The sequence below is a fragment of the Panulirus ornatus genome, chromosome 4 (assembly GCF_036320965.1).
Source record: "Panulirus ornatus isolate Po-2019 chromosome 4, ASM3632096v1, whole genome shotgun sequence".
NCBI lineage: Eukaryota > Metazoa > Arthropoda > Malacostraca > Decapoda > Palinuridae > Panulirus > Panulirus ornatus.
Window position 1 is genome coordinate 69,010,998 of NC_092227.1, and position 14,131 is coordinate 69,025,128.

Sequence of the window (14,131 nt, forward strand, 5' to 3'; positions counted from 1 at the left end):
AATTTACCAGGAATACTCAACAGACTTATACCTCTGTAATTTGAGCACTCACTCTTATCCCCTTTGCCTTTGTACAATGGCACTATGCACGCATTCCGCCAATCCTCAGGCACCTCACCATGAGTCATACATACATTAAATAACCTTACCAACCAGTCAACAATACAGTCACCCCCTTTTTTAATAAATTCCACTGCAATACCATCCAAACCTGCTGCCTTGCCGGCTTTCATCTTCCGCAAAGCTTTCACTACCTCTTCTCTGTTTACCAAATCATTTTCCCTAACCCTCTCACTTTGCACACCACCTCGATGCTCTGTGGAAGGTATTAAGAATATATGGTGTGGGAGGAAAGTTGTTAGAAGCAGTGAAAAGTTTTTATCGAGGATGTAAGGCATGTGTACGTGTAGGAAGAGAGGAAAGTGATTGGTTCTCAGTGAATGTAGGTTTGCGGCAGGGGTGTGTGATGTCTCCATGGTTGTTTAATTTGTTTATGGATGGGGTTGTTAGGGAGGTAAATGCAAGAGTTTTGGAAAGAGGGGCAAGTATGAAGTCTGTTGGGGATGAGAGAGCTTGGGAAGTGAGTCAGTTGTTGTTCGCTGATGATACAGCACTGGTGGCTGATTCATGTGAGAAACTGCAGAAGCTGGTGACTGAGTTTGGTAAAGTGTGTGGAAGAAGAAAGTTAAGAGTAAATGTGAATAAGAGCAAGGTTATTAGGTACAGTAGGGTTGAGGGTCAAGTCAATTGGGAGGTGAGTTTGAATGGAGAAGAACTGGAGGAAGTGAAGTGTTTTAGATATCTGGGAGTGGATCTGGCAGCGGATGGAACCATGGAAGCGGAATTGGATCATAGGGTGGGGGAGGGGGCGAAAATTCTGGGAGCCTTGAAGAATGTGTGGAAGTCGAGAACATTATCTCGGAAAGCAAAAATGGGTATGTTTGAAGGAATAGTGGTTCCAACAATGTTGTATGGTTGCGAGGCGTGGGCTATGGATAGAGTTGTGCGCAGGAGGATGGATGTGCTGGAAATGAGATGTTTGAGGACAATGTGTGGTGTGAGGTGGTCTGATCGAGTGAGTAACGTAAGGGTAAGAGAGATGTGTGGAAATAAAAAGAGCGTGGTTGAGAGAGCAGAAGAGGGTGTTTTGAAGTGGTTTGGGCACATGGAGAGAATGAGTGAGGAAAGATTGACGAAGAGGATATATGTGTCGGAGGTGGAGGGAACGAGGAGAAGAGGGAGACCAAATTGGAGGTGGAAAGATGGAGTGAAAAAGATTTTGTGTGATCGGGGCCTGAACATGCAGGAGGGTGAAAGGAGGGCAAGGAATAGAGTGAATTGGAGCGATGTGGTATACCGGGGTTGACGTGTGTCAGTGGATTGAATCAAGGCATGTGAAGCGTCTGGGGTAAACCATGGAAAGCTGTGTAGGTATGTATATTTGCGTGTGTGGACGTATGTATATACATGTGTATGGGGGGGGGGTTGGGCCATTTCTTTCGTCTGTTTCCTTGCGCTACCTCGCAAACGCGGGAGACAGCGACAAAGTATAAAAAAAAAAAAATATATATATATATATATATATATATATATATATATATATATATATATATATATATATATATATGTGTGTGTGTGTGTGTGTGTGTGTGTGTGTGTGTGTGTGTGTGGTTGTGAAGCCGTGGCTTACAGGCCGCTGGTGTAAGGTTGAGTTGTCAGGAATGAATACAGGTCTTCTTCGTGGATGGTAGTCAATGAAGATCAGGCGGCCCTTGTAGATTTATTACAAAAGAATATGTACGTACATCTGTAGTACTCTGGGCTATAGTCTTATGACACACTACGACACATTCTAGTGAAGAGTGTGACGATGCTGGCCAGTGTGTCCCCTCGGGTCACACTGACAGGAGTTATATGGGAGTCCGTCAACACCCATTCAACAACGTGTTCAAATAACAGATCAGCTCTTACGTGTTCAAACATCCTGAGTAACTAGCCCGTGGGAACAGTGGGCCCGTGGGAACATGCATCTAACTCTATGTAACTCACAGTAAAATGATGATAACAAATAGTTAATGAAAAATTAATGGTAGTATGCGTGAGTCTTACACTGGCACGAGGATGATGGCCTGTTGGCCGTGCTGAGGAAAAGGCCTGTGATGCCCTGGTGAACAGCCGCTGGTGTGGGATTACCAGAGGCTCACCTGCCTTCACTGAAACAGTCACAGAGTTACTGGTCAGGCAGACCACAGGATCTGGTCACAGGCAGCCGCAGGGCCGAGGGTACCGTGGGTAACGTTTCGTCTCGCTCCTTGGTCAGAGGCTACGGTTAAAGATGATCAATTAAGGTGAAAGAAGTGACCTGCGTTCTATGTGACCTTGCTGGTGCTACCACTGAGGGTGAGCATAGCGACGAACTGTTCGGTCGTTCTCGGCTGCAGTTCCTGGGAGAGGTCCTCCTCTTCTATGTGGTAAGTAATTACTGTGAGGAAATCTGTGTGCCTCATACGTTTGTCTTCATACCATGCAACTTTATAATACACTTGTGTTCATAACCATAGAAAGGGAGATATCCTCTCTCACACTTGCTAACAGGAATACTTTGGAAACCAAGAATAAGTCAGGAGATAGTGTGCTAGATCACGAGGGAAACGCGCGCGCACACATACACACACCAATATGGGGCCGCTCTGTCTCCTCACCTTTATCAGTGACGCCTTGAAGGACAGAAACCACCGCAGGATGTACGTGGACGACTCCACTTATGGCATCATTATCAACAACAACTCTCCCGTCTTCAGTACCCTTCAGCACATCACCATCAACCTTCAGGAGTGGACTACGGCCAACGACGTCACCATCAACCACAAGACTGTGAGCCTAGGCGCAGACGACATCCTCTCCTGTGATATGACCCTAGGCCCTGACGCCCTCCGGGTTGTCAAAGACTTCAGACTTATTGTCACAAGAAATGACGGTTTAACCCAGACCCTCATCAGTACTATCATCTAATCTTCCTCATACTCTCTATACCAATCACTAGGTGACCCACTAACTGAGCTCAGGAATGTTTATACCATCTTCATTCCACCTAAGCTCTCCTACGCCTCCCCAGCCTACAGCTACACAGAAGAACCAGCTAGGAAGAGTGTAGAAAAGAGCATGCAGAAGCATCCTGGGCCCTTCTTATACCACGTACCAAGAAGCCCTCATCTTGCTGAACCTGTCCACCCTCTCCACCTAACACCGGCAATACACTGTTGACCCCCCGTCACAGAGTCCCCCTCCCCCCTTCACCTCTCCCCTATGCCTCTCCACCAAGGACCGCCGTTCGTCCCAACAGTCAACTTGTTCTAATGAGACTTCGTACAGACATATAAGAACAGTCCTATACCTACCAGTGTGATTTTCGTAAACAATCCACGAACAACTGCATAGCTATGGAAGTGAACAGCTGTTTTCTGTTAGTTAAGCTATGTGGTACGTCAGTTGGTATACATCGAAGAGACGATGTGTATCAACTGACTGTTATATTTCTCTCTTGTGTCTCCCCTGATGATGTGATTATTACACGAAAGTGCACTTGGGAACTTATCGTGTTTCATTTTCCCCGTGGACTTATAGGAATATCTTGATCACGCGCAAAATTGTGATCCTTTCCAATATATATATATATATATATATATATATATATATATATATATATATATATATATATATATATATATATTGTCGCTGTTTCTCGCGTTAGAGAGATAGCGCCAGGAAACACGAAGAAAGGCATCAACTCAGAAACATACATATATATACATATACGCGCCTACAAGAGTATTTCTCATACATTCTTCAAAGCAATCACCTGATCCACTCGTCCTCTACTACTTCTGAAAATACACTGCTCTTCCCAAATCTGATGCTTTGTACATGCCTTCACCATCTCAATGAATACCCATCCATATTATTTTCTAGGTATACTCAACAAACTTGTGCCAATCCTCAGGCAATTCACCATGATCCATACATACAGTGAATATTTTTACCAACTGGTCAACAGCACAGTCACCCCACTTCTTAATAAAATCAACTGCAATACAATCCACACCCGTCGCCTTGCCGGGTTTCATCGTCCGCAAGGCTTTCACCACTTTTCTCTTTTCGCCATATGTTGCAGTAGGTCACAGTGATGGGCATGATCTATCATTTGCTGACAATCACGAGAAAAATGAAACACGATAAGCCCCAAGTGAACTTTCATGTAATAATCACATCGTCAAGGGAGAAAGAAGAGTGAGATTGCTGATTTAGAAGTCAGTATACATACAAAAGAGGAGAGGCGGAGTTCAGACGCCACTGGTACACAAGTGTTTACCGTTTGTGGTGTTCGGGTCTGGCACGGTGTCTTGTCACCCTGAGTCGCCGCCTCTCGCTTCACTTACATGAAGGTGGAGTCAAACAACGTCATGAACAAAAACATGGAACGAGACTAACGGGGATATTATAGTGAATAACACCAAAATCGTTCCTAGTTGCAGTGATCGGAGGAAACTACAGATATTAGAAGCCATTCACATAAGTGAGAAAACACCTGTCATCGACACCCAGACAAACATGGTCACCGTCAAACAACTCTATGATGGCCCGCCAATGGGACGAAGACGTATGGGATACGTCATTGACAAACCACAAGCTACCGAGTTCGCCACTGCTGGGAGTAAGGAACGCAGTCCTAACGCTGGGCGTTAGGAACACGGTCATACGTTAAGAAGGTCAGAGAGAATCAGACGAGGCCAAACTGAACTCAGCCCAACATCCGGACAATAACGGTCTCGCTTGGCCATTCTCAGTGTATCTAGTGATTGACTGTCTTGTGTAATATTGTTCTGTGTTTTTCCTCGACTGTAAGTTTTCTATTTTTTCTGTTTCCATATGTTGTATTTAGATTATACTACCCTTCATGAGATTGTTAATTTGTTTACATAAGAACAGAAATGAGGACACTGCAAAAGGCTTATTGGTCCATGCTAGGCAGGTCCTGAGTCTGTCCACCCTACAACCAACCGCCTGAATCCAGAAACACATCCAACCTTCGTTTAAAGCTACCTAAAGACCTAGCTTCCACTACTGTACTTGGCAGCTTGTTCCATGAACATACGATCCTATTCCTGAGCCAATATTTACCCACATCCGAGCTGAATATATATTTTTTCTAATTCAACTCCATTATTTCTTGTCCTATCCCGTGGCGCCATTCTAAGAACTTTATTAGTGTTACTTTTATAAATGCCCTTCACCCACTTAAAAACTTCAATCATATCCCCTCTCGCCCTCTTCCTCTTAAGTGAGTGTAAATTCAGTCTTTTTAACCTTTCTCCATGAGTGAGGTTTCTAATTCCAGGGATCATTTTTGTCATTCGCCTTTGTACTCTAAACAACTTATATCACCTGCATAGTATGGAGCCCAAAACGGTATTGCATAATCCAAATGTGGTCTCACCAACGCAAGATAGCGTTTATTGCTAACAGTCTTATTAATGAACGCTAACATCCTATCAGCCTCATTACACACTTTAATACATTGTTGCCGCGGCTTAAGATCCTTATCCACCAGTACTCCCAAATCACTTTCGCATTCTGTTTTACCAATAGTAATATTGTCCAGTTTGTAATCAGTGTTCTTATCTTTACCAACACTAAGTGTTCTGCATTTGTCTATGCTGAATTTCATTTTCCATGTACCCGCCCATTCTGATAATCTATATAAATCCCTCTGCAAATTCACCGAATTTTCATTCGAGTCAATTACGGCTCCTATTTTTGTATCATCTGCAAATTAACCGAAGTCGCTGGTTATTCCCACATCTGAACCATTAATATTTTTATCCAAATAATTAGTGCTTCCCTTACTTTTATGTGCTATGTTTTACGAGTGTTTTATATTTTGTTTGCGTTTTACTTTTGTCGAAGTTTTGTGACGCAGTTTTTTCTCTGTGAAGGCGAAAGCTTGAATGTAATAAATGATAAACTACAGCCATAACAACTGGTGTCCGAGCACCCACCTATTCGTAGAATAATACCAAGAAAATTACAGAACATAAGAAAGAAGATTGACAACTCTATGCTGTTGTATTCAATTCCATGTTCATATCTATCTGTCCGTCTATCTATCTATATTATTATTATCATTATTATTATTATTATTATTATTATTATTATTATTATTATTATTATTAATCAATAATAAGTTACCACTACCCTTGACAAACCTGGAAATTACCAAGCAGAGCCTGGAGCTCTATCCCTCGCTGACCTGGAAACTACAAAGTGGTGTCAGCAACACTAACCGGGGTTGACCTGGAAGCAAAAAAAGCGATACTAGCAACACAAACTATAGCTGACCTGGACGTTACCAAGTAGTGTCATAACACTACCCCTACCTGACTTAAGAGCTACCAAGTGGTGCCATAACACTAAACCTGACTGACCTGGAAGTTACCAAGTGGTGCCAGCAACCCTACTTTTAGCTAACCTGTAAGTTACCAAGCGGCACCACAACACTACCCATAGCTGACCTGAAAGGCACCAAGCGGTGTCAACAACACTAACCCTGGCTGACCTGGAGGCTGGAACACACCCTCGCCCCCACCCCCCTCCATGTGCTTAACAATGCCGCCTTTGTTAGCGACAATGAAATATTTTACAGGCCTTTTCTGGCTGTGCTCGGCCAGGCTTCACAAATTTAAACTGCCTTTATATGACTTTAAAATGTTTCTCTCTTAATTACCCCACAAAATTCTTTATCAGCTGTTAACATATCTGATGCACTGAGGCCCCGTCGGTCGACAGGAACGTGCCTGTGTCGGGAGAGTCTACTGAGATGTGCGCCTCCTGACACTCTGCATAAACACTGTGCCAGTGCATCAGTAACTGGTGTTTGTGTCAGGACGGTGAGGTGTGTCAAACATCACGACCAACTGAGGCACCGGCTTGAAGCCTCATCCTGAGTGACCTCCTGCACCAGACTCAGGAGGCCACAACACAGGACTAGCCATAGATTCACGGAATTCCTGTAGCGGCTGACGTGGTTGGCACCTGGGTAAGGCGGTGTGGTGTGCATGGAGAAGTGTACACACTCTCCCTCCCAGGCAGTGAACAACACTTGTGTCTCATTATGTTCACCAAGTCTCCCGGGAAAGGTCACGTTGTCTTGGGTACAGTCTACGGTCCCTCCCACAAGGTGGCAGCTGAGTCTTGGTCAGGGCAACACTCGCCTTCACCTCCCGTATCATGAGTTCCCCCAGCGTCAACAACTGTCATATAAGATTATCCAGCTTTCAGATTTCATTATCACATAATATGATATAAGCAAAGATAATTCGGAGTCCAAATATCATCGTGCGTACTGTTATCTCCCACTTTTATCGATCGAACGACACAAGACGCGAAGACCAAAAGGTTATGTGTGTGCGCGTGTGTATGTGTGTGTGTGTAGCAGGTGTGGTAGCGCGGACGGGACTCGCACCGCTCCCGCACCTCACCTTCACAACATCACAACCGCTAAACACCCGCTCCTCTATGAAGGCAAGGGAATGGCTCCAGAGTTCACCTTTCCTCTTCCCATTTGAGTGTACTACATCGACTGTTGAGATCTACAATGAAGAAATTCATGAAGAGTTATTCCACTTATCGACCTGATACGCCTGCACATCCGCTCTTTGGTCAGGTGGAGGTTTACCAACTATGATATCCGGACCACTTGTACCCCAACTGGCCACACCTGCCAGGGATCTTAGCCTCACGTCAACACACCAGGTCACTTCATCCCGTTGAAAAAGTCTATCAGGATGATACACGACCAGGAGAAAGACGACGAAATCTGCTCAGATTTATTCATATCTTCCAGAGGGTCCGGTGATCACACAGCACTACCCAGGAAGGCCCTGGTCTCGAACCCATCCAACACACGGTGTGAAGTCGTGTGTGTTGGGCGACGTCCCCATCCGGCGGTGACATGTAATCCAGTGATGTTACTGCTGGTCCACACACCGGACACACACACACACACACACACACACATACACCCAGGTGACTGGCGAGATAACGTGACACCATTACAGTTCTCCCATACCTCCAGCAGTACACAGGGTCCGGTAAATACCCATGACTCCCTCCACTGGAAGAAGGTCGTACCATCCTACACAAACATCGTATGTCGTACTCCATCGGTCATACCTTTATACTCATCATACTCTAGATCCATAGCTTAGTACTCAAAGGTCGTACCATCCTCCGCAAGCGTACTCAAGGGTCACACCATATTGCACCAATGGGTCGTACCATCGTACTCAAGGGTAATTTTCAAAGGGTCGTACCATCGTACTCAAGGGTAATTTTCAAAGGGTCGTACCATCACACTCAAGGGCAGTATCATCGTGCCCAAGGGTCGTATCGTCATACCCAAAGGTCGCATCGTCGTGCTCAAGGGTCGTACCGTCGTGCTCAAGGGTCGTACCATCGTACTCACGGTTGTATCATCATACTCATTGGTTACAACATGATACTGAAGGGTTATACCGTAGCCGTACCATCATATTCAAGGGTCGTACGATCGTGCCTAAGTATCCTACCGTCATCCTCAGGGGTCGCACCATCGTACCTAAGGGTCGTAACATCATATCCGATTGTCGTACCATCCTACCCAGGGATCGTAACGTCACATCATGCTTTAGCGTGGCACCGTCCCACTCATGCATTGCACCATCATGCTCGAAAACACAGGTAAATCCACCAACCCGTTATTATTCTCTCCGGATAACAAGCCAACGAGTCCTACCTCAGTCTTTACGAAGTGATATCTAGATTTACACATCTAGAACAATGAGTGTGAGAGAGGAATGGCGTACTGAATCTATAGCAACATATATTATATCAGGCTGGCTGCCATTTTCCTCAACTCTTGACTGCTTCGTACGGTGAAATTTAAAGCCGACAACCTTAGGGAAGATCGTCCATAACGTTAGCCTCGCAACCGTGACTATCTTATGTACAGCACTGTTATCACCGGTCACGTCTGTGACACATGACATGTGCCTCATTGCCCACAACATCATCCCCATCTATGAACTCGACGTCCCAGTACAACCAACGTCCCAGTACAACCAACGTCCCAGTACAATCAACGTCCCAGCACAACCAACGTCCCAGTACAACCAACGTCCCAGCACAACCAACGTCCCAGCACAACCAACGCCCCAGCACAACCAACGTCCCAGCACAACCAACGTCCCAGTACAATCAACGTCCCAGCACAACCAACGTCCCAGTACAACCAACGTCCCAGTACAATCAACGTCCCAGCACAACCAACGTCCCAGTACAACCAACGTCCCAGCACAACCAACGTCCCAGCACAACCAACGTCCCAGCATAACCAACGTCCCAGGACAACCAACGTGCCAGCACAACCAACATCCCAGCACAACCAACATCCCAGCACAACCAACATCCCAGCACAACCAACATCCCAGCACAACCAACGTACCAGTACAACCAATGTCCCAGCACAACCAACGTCCCAGCATAACCAACGTACCGGCACAACCAACGTGCTAACATAATCAACGTTCCAACTCAACTAATGTCCCAGAACAACCAACGAGCCAACTAACCAATGTGCCAACATAACTAGCGTGCCAAATGGTGTCAGACGTGGGGCACTTTCTTCACTCCGCACTCTCATCAAATTTCCATAGCAAAATCCTCACTCTTTGCTGGATTTTTTTTTTCTCTTTTATCTTTCACTGCCGGCAGCTGGGCTGGGCGTGGAGGTGGGTGTGGCAGTGGCCTCTGCTTTGATGTCCTGCTTCTACCACTATCACTCAACAGATAACCTCGTCATGGACCATCAGGTCTCCTGTTATCTGCCTTCCCGTCTCCAGTAGCCGCTAACACCTGGCCACACCCAGCAGCTCAAGGCCCAGTGTCAGTATTTTCTGTAACTGCTCCTCCCATATGTCATGTATCTTTGACCTTTCATACTATCATCAGAGATAACGACTGTACGCTACACTGTATCCCGTTGCAAATACACACCTCATTGTATATGCAATTTGTGTATGAACATGATGTGAATTGTTGAATCTTTCTCCGCCTGCCTATGCCTCTCTCTCTCTCTCTCTCTCTCTCTCTCTCTCTCTCTCTCTCTCTCTCTCTCTCTCTCTCTACATATATATATATATATATATATATATATATATATATATATATATATATATATATATATATATATATGCGTGTGTGTTTGTGCGAGTGACTTACTTCCTGCTTGTTTTTGTATTATATAGATGTTACCTGTGTTACTGTCTCTATCACTCACTATCCTGTGATCATGTATCACGTCTTTGATGTATCCTTGATCATCCTCACCCTCCAACGGGAGAGGGACGCTCTGGGTCCCTGGGTCCACCTGTCGCTCTCCTATGTCCAAGTACTGCACCCACTGTCCACTCTATACTGGCCTCCTCCTGCCCCTTGCCATGTACCTTTCACCCATACCATCACAGAAATGTTGTGTCTGTGTACGTGTAGACAATGATTATCTTAAAACTGAAAAAACTCACGAATTTTCCCTCCTCCACCAGTGCTCGCTCAGAACTCACAACAACTCTCATCTCCACCAGCACCCGCCGACAACTCGCGGCACATCTCAACCTCCACCAGTACCCGCCCTCACCACACAACACCCCATATCTCCTCCAGTACCCGCTGATACCTCACAACAACCCATATATCCTCCAGTACCTGCCTACACCTGACAACACCCCATATCTCCTTCAGTACCCGCTGATACCTCACAACACCCCACACTCCCTCTAGCACCCTCACATATATAACGACACCCCACATTACCACCAATAACCACCCACACTTCACAACACCCCATATCTCCTCTAGTACCCTACATCTCCTCTAGTTCCCCACATCTCCTCTAGTACCCCACATCTCCTCTAGTTCCCCACATTTCCTCTAGTACCCCACATCTCCTCTAGTACCCCACATCTCCTCTAGTACCCCACATCTCCTCTAGTACCCCACATCTCCTCTAGTACCCCACATCTCCTCTAGTACTCGCCTGAACCACACACACCCCTACATCATCGCAACCCCCTATATCTCTTAGAGCACTCACTCAGACCTCACAACACCCCTCATATTCTCCGGTTCCAAACCACACTATACAACAAACCACATTACCACCAACATACGCTAACACCTCACAACACCCCACATCTCCTCCAGTGTCTTCCTACAACTCACAATACCCCAATCTCAACTACTGTCCTCCCACACCTTACAACACCTCACATCTTCAGTAGCCTCCTACAGCTCACAGTACCCCTTATTTCCTCTAATACCTGCCCAAACTTCATAACACCCCCTCATTTCCCCCAGTAACGACCCACATTTCACAACATCCTATATCACCACCAGAACCCGCCTAAACCTCACAACACCCACATTACCACCAGTGCCCTCCCACACCTCACAACACGTTCCATCTCTAATATTCGCCTTAGGTACCACAGGCGCAAAACGTAGTATATCTGGCCACCGAAAATGTTACATTGGATTGGACACTGAGGGCAATGAATGCCACGAACTGCTTAGATATCAAGAAAAGATAAATCGAAGTGAATCACATTGTCCAGACGATTTCTCCCTAAGCTTTTCCTCTCACCAAAATGTTAGCAATACATTCCAGTGAGGGAAAGTCCCTGACGATTGGGAGCAAGGTGAATTTAACATCAATTTTCAAAACCGGTGACTGGAAACATGATTCGAACTTCCACCCTATTAGCCACACCGGTTCTGCGTAAAGCATTGGAAACAATGATCAGCAATAAAATCGCTAAAATTCTAAGGGGAAATATATTAATAACCAACCATCAATATGCTCGCCGGAGTAAAAGATGTTTAACGAATGCTTTTTCCTTTTGTGTATCAGGTATGTGACAACTTCGACTCAAAAATACCCACTGATGTTACATACTTGGAATTGCGTTAAGTTTTTGATAAAGTGCCACAAGGAAGAGTGCTAAATGAATGTAAAGCGCACAGCGAAAGGGCTAAATCTGCGCACGGTTAGGGGGCTGGCTCTCTTAGTGGTAAGATATAAGTAAGCATCTGACTGGCTTCACGTGTCAAGTGGAGTGCCACAAGGCTCAGTCCTGGGACCCATGATGTTCCTCATGTGCATCACTGACCTCGAGACAGGACTCACCAGAAGAATTTCAAAATTTGCCGGCGACACAATACCGAGAAACAACTAACTCAAGGAAGACTTCCTGAAGATTTAAAGGAATTTAGCTCTACTGGTCGAGTGGACTTAGACATGGCAGATGGATCACAATATGAGTAAATATACAAAGTTATACACTTTGGTGCCTCAAATATAAATCATGAATACAAAATGCTTGGTAAATATGCACAGGAAGTTACAAAAGAAAATGACCTTGGGGTGATAAACGACCTTAAATACGGCAAACAATGCCAAGCGGCAAACAATGCCAACAGGATGTTTGGTTTCATAGCCATAAATGTAAACTATAAAACAAAGGATACGATACTGACCCTTGACAATTCTCCGGTCAGACCTCATGTGGAGTACGCCGTTCATTTCTAGACAATAAAACCTGGCCAAAGACAGGGGAGAACTTGAGCAAATTCAAAGAAGAACAACCAAATCAATCCCTTCACTCAGAAAAAAAAGCCTTATGGGAAAAGACCCAAAGACTTAAAATAATTCTTTCTAAAAATGCGTAAACTCCGAAGTGACCCGATAAAAGTTTCAAAGTACTGATTAGTTTCCAAAACCTATCACACGAAAATGTCCTTACCTTAGACAGACTCAATGAGCCAAAGGAAGACGTGGTTCGGGAGAAACCTTGTTCTTTCTTATCTTGTTTTAACCACAACATTTAAATGTTATTTTCCATAGAGATAACCTCTTTATGAACCCTCAGATCTACTGTCACCCGTCCTTCCCATATACAGTCAGACAGTGAACTGTTTGTACCCATTCGGTGTTGGACAATATGACGAACTGGCGATAAGTTCCGAATAAAGCTCTCACGTCTGGCTTCACATCGGTAGCTTTCCTTATATCTGCCCAATTATGAAATCAACTCATTAAATTTTTCGGACTGATTCGAATATTTCGTAAAACAAGGATAAGGGGAGATAGCGTTGCAATTACGCCTACCAACCCTATGGAGACGACAGGAGAGGTGGTGTTCAGTTTGAAATCCATGGCACCCACAGGTAAAAGTAATTGATGGTCTGACCGTACTCTCCGCCAGTACCCACCCACACTTCACAACGCTTCACATCTTCTTTAGTAGCGGCCCAACGCCTCACACAACTCATCACCTCCAGTGCTCACCTATACCTCACAACACCCCCTACATCTCTCAGTACCCGTTCTCCTCACATTTCTACCACTAATTGGCCATACCCCACAAACCCCATCTCCACCAGTACACAACCAGGTCCCTCCCATCACACTCATCTGCTCAACAGGAGTCCCAGTCCGCTGGTACACTGGAGCGGGAGGCGCCTGTGGGACGGCCTCGGGTGTGCCAGCGGTGGGCAGCATCGACCAGCAGCCGCACCTCCCTCCACGGGCTTTATCGGGACGTCCCAGCCCCACACCTGCCACTGGGACGCCCTGCCCCACACCTGCCCTCGAGACGTCCTAGTCCCACACCTGCCACAGGGACGTCCCTGCCCCCAAACCTGCCACCGGGACGTCCCTGCCCCACACCTGCCCCCGAAACGTCCCAGTCCCATACCTGCTCCTAGGACGTCCCAGCCCCACACCTACTCCTGGGATCTCCCAGCCCCACTTCTGTCCCCGGGACGTTCCAGCCCCAAACCTGCTCCCAGAACGTACCTGCTCCACACCTGGCTCTGGGACGCCCCAGCCTTACTCCTTTTACCCGGAAGTCCCAGCACCACACCTGTCCCCAGGAGGTTCCAGCACCATATTTGTTCCCGATGACCTCAGCCTCACACCTGCTCCGTAGACGTCCCAGCTCCCCACCTGCCATCTCTCGCCCACGTCTCGTCTGACGTG